The 8,337-nt window shown below is 38.0% G+C and overlaps 1 protein-coding gene across 11 annotated transcripts in view; it reads right to left on the reverse strand.

Annotated features, from left to right (window-relative positions):
* Positions 1-8,337, reverse strand: part of LOC135172895 (coiled-coil domain-containing protein 112-like) — a 28,522-nt gene that overhangs the window by 3,294 nt on the left and 16,891 nt on the right. For 2 of the 11 annotated variants that reach the window (XM_064139389.1, XM_064139387.1), the window contains exon 2: positions 7,399-7,720. The exons of 2 other annotated variants lie outside the window; for them this stretch is intronic. The gene's annotated coding sequence lies outside the window, so the exon portion shown is untranslated. Of the gene's footprint in view, positions 1-1,878; positions 4,525-6,436; positions 7,057-7,120; positions 7,308-7,398; positions 7,721-7,960; positions 7,976-8,337 lie in introns of those variants that run through there. 7 more of the 11 variants (XR_010301193.1, XR_010301195.1, XR_010301194.1 and 4 more) reach the window with 7 other exon arrangements.

Genomic DNA, 8,337 nt, shown 5'->3' on the forward strand with positions numbered 1-8,337 from the left:
TATTTTTCCAGATCGTAAGCTAGTGGTTCAATGGCTAAAATACCTCATGTCATTCAGTAAAAACCTATCTGAGATGGAGTTGAGGAATGCCTTCATGTACCACCTAGTCTTGAACATGCAGGAGGGTACCCTAAAACCGCCTTTCTCCGCTCAACCATCAACAAAAACTCCTATCTCTGCATTGGCACACTTCATTGTGAGTATTTCTGCTAATATCATGTGCTCAGAATCTTGACTCATCGTTTTTAATAGCCTGATGGAAACGACAAGACGATGACAGTCGAGGAGATGATGGCGGAAATCGATGGTAATGTTAATTTGGGGAACAGCAAACCACTCGTTATGGAGAAATCACCTGATGGTGGAGCTTTCTTTTCCCAGCAACCCATGCCCCACGATGGAGCTTTTGCCTATCTCACAATCAGCACTAAAGCGCACAGATCCATGAAAAAATGTCCTATAGATTGACCATCTTACGGTCCTCTTTACTTTTCTCTTTTTTTTTTAATTTTTTAACTTTTTACCTCTTTACTTTTTTAATTTCTGCCTAAAATCTTCATTTTTTTGCAATCTCTTTAATCGTGGATGGGACAATTCTAATAAATGCCTTTTTTCTCGTTAATCGTATCCATGAATTGGTGGACAGGAATGACACACACAGAAGGGATTTTCGAAAAAAATACAATTTACTAGTTTAGATATTCTACATGATATTTCTAGAGATGCATTATCTCCCACGCATCTATATTTGCCCAGCAACATATTTACGCCGCACGCGTCGTACGTGTGAAAAGTTCCTACGGCAAATACGATAAGAAATACTCCGTAAAGATAACTTACGTCACGGAATGGGAAAACTTGATACAATGTCATACGTGTACACAATCTCTACACTTCCATTCAAAGCCAACACACAGTACAAAATGATATTTAATATTTAATTAAATATGTTCACTCGTGAAAACAATCCAAAGTGCATGTGCATTCTCAAGATGAGCAGCTACTGAAACCTCATTATTATGCTTTGAGTATTGATGTTGAATAATTGGCGATTCAAAGAGGATCATTCAAATGAACATCTTCAGGGTCACGAATTGCTGAATTTTTCATCGGATGCATCGCTTGAAATACGGTCACGGATTATTCTCCATCTATGAATAAAAGAAAATCCCCCCTCGATTTTCTTGCCTTCAGATATTCGAGGGAGCTCACAAAAAATGGCAACTCCCTCGAAAATCAATCGTCAGTAAAATAATGCGCTTTTAACGAGGATAAAAAATTAAAGAATTCAAAAATTTCCACTGTCTCGGCCATTAACCTGAGTATAATGCCAATGGAATGACATGATTGGTGTTACGTGGAGTGAAAAAAAGGAAAAATTCTTCAAGAGAACAATGAATCTTACATAAAGATAACAAATCAATTACGCACCAGGAAATTATTTTCTAGACAGCATTATCTGGGAAGAAGCAATCTCCCGACCTTCTAAAAATCACAGCGACGAAGAAAAAATTTCTGCAGTTTGATGAAGAAAACGATTTAGATAGTAGTATTTATCGTAAATATTGAATGAGACAAACTTTAGTCGTAGGCTATGTATGTTCAATAGTTAGAGGCCACGAGGAGTAGGAGAAGTGTGAAACAATGCCCCCTAAACATTCAGTGGATTGTTCAGTTTGCACTGGTGTCTATCAGTATGTAAATTGTGCTGCTCAATACATACGGTTTTTATATCAATGCATTAGTGACGTGAAAATTCGCAGTGTTAAATGGCAAACCAGTCGCTACGATTTTTATGGTTTTATATCCTTTTATGAGTGACTCTGGGATTACCTCAATTTGAGTTTAGCTCGAGGACAACATGATTCATGTGGAGACATTTCAAAAAGACCCAGGGGATCCATTAATTTTCTGCACACATAGTTGAAATTGGGATTCATGAAAAATGGAATTTTCAGAGGATGGCGTCACGGAGAGAATATAGAATTAGAAGTTGCGATGTAAACCGGAAAAATGGTAAAATTGTAGACATTTAAAATTGAATATTTATGATGTGCATTCCGTCAATTTATTTTTTTTAAGATTAAACATAGAATTTTTTTATGATTTAAAATTTTAGTCTGATAAAGTTGCCTCATTATTTGGATACATTAATAGTAAATAGACACTACATATTTATTCAGTAAATAAAATTCTTTTGCATGTCATACCGCGATGATAAACAATAATCTCGATCATTTTTACCAGTTTTACCCCAGATTTGTTCAAAATATTTGTCCTCCTCGTACACCGAGAGTTCATTAAAATTGATTTTGATTCTTTTTTTTTCGGGCATTTCTCTTTGATCATAAGCATGTTCATACAATTTCTGTTCTGATTAAACACTCCAGCTGATAAGAGCTCATTTGATAAATGAACGAAATGATTATTTTCAGTCAGTGATCCACCGGTGATTTCGGTAGTACGAATTCAGTCATTGAAAGAATAAAAATGAAAAACAAACATGAGAAATCGCAATACTGAGTATTTACGCTCTCCATAAAAAAAACTCTCACAACGTGATGATTGCACTTCTCTCTGAATGGCAGAAGCAATTTAATTTTACATTCACACGATCGAAAAGTATTTTGGTGACTCCAATAGCTGAAGTCCAACAACGAGGAAAGAAATTTATACGTTTTCACTGGTGTTATTTTTACACGATTTGCGTTGTGTTCCGGAATATATTGAATTTTCATGGATAGAGAGGTTCAGTGTGGCTTGTGGAATGTACAGTGGTGTCGGGGAAAATGCCAAGTGGAAAAATGCAAAATGAAGTGAAGTAAATATTCGGTGACTGATGCAAGATGGGCTGCTCGACAAGTGCAGTCCTCATTTGCATGAGGAATAAAAAAAAATTCAAGTGCCGAAAGGCTGAGGAATCTTTAGTGCAAACTGGTGAGTGTTTTACATATTTTCAACATTCTTTCTATCAAATAAAAATGTTCTCATCACACTAATTCAAATTTTCAATATTCGTACATAAACATCAGTTCTCTGACTGAAGGCAAATAAGTCTTACAATTTTGCTATTAATAGCGTCTTAATTCTATCCAAATATTATGGAATCACGTCTTAAGCTCTCAAGTTAAAATTCAAATTTTTAATTTTTTATCGCAGTCAGATATATATTTTCCAAAGTATATAGGCGTGTTTATGGATATGTATGTCTGCGTTCTTATAACTTTGTCAGGATGCATTAAAAGAGTTATAATCTGTATTTATTTCGGGCATTTGTACCTCACATTTTGTAATGGCAATTAATACGCTCTCTTTATGTTTATCATTATTCGATAACATGGAGCCACGCCACGTTGATTCAATATGCCGAACCGTTGCGTATGATGCCAGATACGTCGATACAATCGAATAAATCCTATACGTTATGAGACACGGTTTCGTGATACTGTCGATTGAATAACAATGATTAATGCTAATTGCAGTCCCTCGTCATCAGCACAATCTCGAGTAAAACTCGTTTGAACAAATTATGAACGTTCATGACTGAAGTTGTAATTTTTTATCGCAGAGACCTGCCATCACACTTTTTCATTGCAGGAGAGGACATTTTTCATGCAATGAGAACGTCTCTTCACGGAAAATTTCCTCTGTATTTTCCCATCACTCCTAAATTTTTTTTCAATCTTAATAATGCCCAAATCCATTGATGTTGTAAATAAAAAAGATCAATCGATACGAATCTATGAATTCCATTCAAAAGTACCACAAAAAAAAACGATAAACGATAATGAGTTGAACCTTTAAAAAATTGGGCCAAATACCACCCCCCCCCCCATATGTGCTAAGTAAAAATAGTGAAAGTAGATATTGAACGATCGATCAAAACCCCAAAGAATAAATCCAATTCAGTGAAAAAAAAATCACGTGAATTCTAAGTCCCAAATCAAGACCCAATGACTCTTTAATTCAAGATCGGAGGAGGTGTCGAACGTGAATGGAATCACGACATATCGTTGTAATATCACTAGCCTAAGGCAACAGTACTCACGATGATTTTCATGGCTATACCACACACATACACGTCCTCTCCCATTCACTCTCCCAACGGGAGCAAAATTGTACACTCCCGTGGTATTTTAGTTCAGTCGTTGTAAAACCACTGACGATGGGCCACGTATCGAAATTCATTCGTTAAAAGTTGACACACAATGTCATAATATCTCTCACCCCACCCCGGCACATTTACCACGAACAAAGTTCAGATCCTTGCGAATGGAAAAAAGAAAATTGATTAAAAAAAATGCTGTAATCGAGTGTCATTTCTCTAATCACCAGAAATGCAAATGAAACCCATGGACTCAACAATTGGAAAAATCCTCGAGTGCGCAGACTAGAGTTGAATCATTACCCAGTCATAGTTATCGCGATCGTGCTCGTCAAGGGAATGCCTTTGTTCCTCCAACACTTATTTATTTGTTATCGAAAGAGTTGTAATTCTATCTTGGTTTCACTGCGTCAATGCAACTGCGAAAAGGAAAAATAAAATCAAATTTATAGGGAAAACATTGAATGCCATGGAGAAGGTAGTGTAGGCGTTTCGACGTTTGTTGTTTCATAAAAATAGTGCATTGATTATGTTCGGGGTGGATCATCGATCAAGGTGGCTCTAACGATCGGCGGATCGATCCATCACTCCGTGAATTACGGGTGCTACATCAACCGCAATTCGACATTTATTTTTGTTGGAGAGAAAATAGTGTAATTGTTGTTGTTTAAAGGGTAATTTTATGGGCTCGGGGGAGTTTATATGCACTGGCCTAAGGAGACTCGAGTCAGACGGGGATTGGCCAGCTGAGTTAGTGATTTTCATGGGGTAGTTCAGCCGAAAAGGTGTCTTTGAATTTTTATTCTCACAAAATCGTTGGGAGACAATTGAGTGAGTGATTTTTATCGCATATTCAACGAAAATCGATAAATTGACAATGGAATAAACGTCATAAAATTGAAAATAGCCACACACAAGATTATTTTATCAGAAAACTCAATCGATACTGCGCATCCGATTTTTCCTACCCGCGAGAAGATATAAATCATCATGAAATAAAAAAAGTAAATATCGACTCAGCGATCAGTGAAACAATCGATAAATCCAGGGGGATTTTGTGATAATGCGTTGGCGTCTATTTGCGACTGAAGGGTTATCAGCGAAATCGCTCCATTTTTCCAAAAATTACGAGTAAGTTACTGATGTGATATGACCTGAATAACGATAATAGTTTAAAAAACTTGTGGGGAAGTGGGAGTGGGTCATTGCACTTTGGATGATCGCGTGATATTTACATATGACATCGAGTCCGATCGACTGCAATTTCTATCCCAGGGAGGATGAGACACTGGATGAATCACGGCTGGTCACCAACGGTACGTTCCATTTGTCTATTTCCGGTTGTTTTTATTTTTTTTAGAAAGGAATTGCCTGCATTCGATGCGGGGAAATGGCATCACGACACATGGGAAGGGGTCATCGCTCTCGGATTTCCTCTGTATCGTCGGGTGTTTTATTATTCGCGCATCGCCTTGACAACGGTTTTACGTCATGATTTTAATCAGACTCTTGATTTTATCGGAGGGCTGACGGCTCCCCGGTTCCTCGTGATTACGTTAGTTTGAGGTCTCACTTTTCAGGATTTTCCCAATGCCAGAGTTGTTGGGAGACTAGGGGCTAGACATAGGGGATGCAAGTGTTCTGGGATCGCTTTCAGATACCTGAGATGTATTGACACAATTTCATTTCAATGATCCGTTTATTTTCATTTACATATACAAAAACAAGAAAAAAAATTGCCAGTTGACTCCACGATCTTTACTCGATTTTTAATTGGAGAAAAAAAATTACTCAATTAAGTGTTTGAACGTGGGCTCCATATTGAACCTATTCCTTGTCTGGATTTATATATTTTATCCTAGATGATTACTCAAGCTCATTACGCATTCAATAATACATGACAATTTACGTCTTCATCAATCACTCGCAGAGGTCCATGGTACCCTCGAATCGCAAAAAACGATCTTAATGAAAAGTAACGCTGTGTCGTAATACTAGAAAAAAAATACCCCCAAGTGTCCTTCGCCAAGAAATTGGCAGTCATTGAATTGGGCCTCAGGCAGTGAACCCACGACTCAATACGAATCTGCCCCCCGAAGTAGTAATGCCTCGTGCGTGGAAAGCCCCTCATTGACTTGACGTAATATCCCCTGTAATGTTACACATTCTCGTCTTGTTGAGCAATTGCGCAAGAGTCATTACACATACGGAATACCACCGAAGATTCGCCGCGGCCCGTCAAAGAACGGGGACCCCATAAGATAAAAAAAGGAAATGTGGGATTGTTGGAGCGAATAAGGACAGGCACGTGTGAAGTGGTTACACAGTTGCTACTTTAATTCGTGACGGTAATTTATTAAATTGTCCCCTTGGAGATTAAATAAAATGAGTGACGAATATGGGGAGTTATTTGAACTCCATTGGTAGCTTGAAATTCTATGGGTTTTTTTTCGTTTAATTCGATTGCGAATTTCATTTTAAATATTGTGAGAAATTCATATTAATTATTCCGCGAAAATTAATGAATGTATCTGCAGTATTAAAAAAAATATACTCTTGAATTCGAGGGTCCTCTGAGGGGTCCAGAAATTCTTAGAATAATTTTAGAAATTTTGGGAATTGTAAAGAGTAGAGAGTAAAGAGTAAAGAGTTCACATCCTTAATTTATGGCATGGAATCCATCGTGTACTTGAATAATAAACATGTGTCGTTGTTTGTGCAGGTGACAATGCGGATGTGGATTACTGGAAGGAGAAAAGTATGGTGGGTTCACCGATGCTCTCCGGAGAAGAGGATATGGAGTGCACCATGGCTGTGAGTACAGAAGAAATTCATCAACAAAATGTTGAGGATTGATGATTCCTTCCCAAAGGAGCATAATTAGGCATTGAACCATTTTCAACAACATTTCAATTCAGACTGTTGCCTCCAAGTTATCGAAAAAAATCAATCTGAAAGCAGAAAATAACTAATCAATTAAAACTAATACGGTGAGAGAATTAGTGAACGACTTACGAAAAAGTTAGAAATGTTGAGATATGTTGAGACCTCAATAAGAAATTGCAAGAGAAAAAATCCGTTTCTCTCATTACTTGGATTCTTCGTCACTCAATCTCAGAGTGTTTGCTTCGCCTTGACATCTGAATCCATCACTGTCTCCTCCTGTACTCAGAACACTTGGAAATATGAGGAGTGCAACTTTCTAAAAACAGCAATTATTTCTCCGTCCACCCGTCGAAATTAACGAACCGAAAATTGCGAAAAAGGGTCTGGCGACCCTAAATTATAATTACTTTTTTTTAACCAATCACCATTGTTCGCCGGACTCGCAGAGCAGACCATCATTAATAAACTGTTGGGTAATTTCTACTGAACTTTTCTCTCCATTTGACGAAAACGAGTCCACGTGGCCACTTCACCAGATCATTATTAATCATTAGAATAAATAAATGTCCCTCAATCAGTCACTCATCGCATCCATCTTCCCCCAAGGTCTCCAGTCATCTCACCACTCTCAGGTTTAAGTCCAAAGTGAAGCTCTACCTCCCGCTGATGAAATGAATCCGATCGATGAGCGACAATCGTCGGAACCCCCACACTCAGCAATCGTGACCACTACCAATTCATAATAAATCACCACTCAAGAACTTTGTCACAGTCTCATAAATATCTAACGACAACGATTATCCCCGACATTTGCAAGTTTCAAATTGCAGAAAATTGTTTTTTAAAAAACCAATGTTTGAGCACTGAAGGGGTTGAACTTAGAACAATTAACAATGCATGAGGTCTGTCTGGGCTGATGTGGCCTCTGGAGTTCGAGGACCTCGAACTCCAGCAATAGAATCACTTCAACATGAATCCAAAACTCTGAAAATTATTCTGGCTTGAGAAATCACAGGTGGAGAGGCAGAGAACAATTCTATTTTTTTTTTCAGCGAAAGGGTGAATTTAGTTTTTGTTCGAGGCAAGGAATTAAATCGTGGAAATGTGGATTTTTTCAAGGGAATAGAAATAGCCTGGGGGGTGGGCGGGTGGTTGCTGGGTTTTATCGATGAGGGGTTGCGTGATCTGGTGATCTCTCGGGTCAACCCCTGCGCCTTAGTCCGGGATTTTTTTTATGATTGTCGGTGGTCAGTGCGCTTTCTGGCTTTGACGCGGACGGTCTGGTTTTTTTATTCAAGGGATGAAGAAGATGGTGGGTCATGACGGGGGAGACAGTTCTGTCTATT

Source organism: Diachasmimorpha longicaudata, chromosome 2, assembly GCF_034640455.1.
Source record: "Diachasmimorpha longicaudata isolate KC_UGA_2023 chromosome 2, iyDiaLong2, whole genome shotgun sequence".
Classification (NCBI taxonomy): Eukaryota; Metazoa; Arthropoda; class Insecta; order Hymenoptera; family Braconidae; genus Diachasmimorpha; species Diachasmimorpha longicaudata.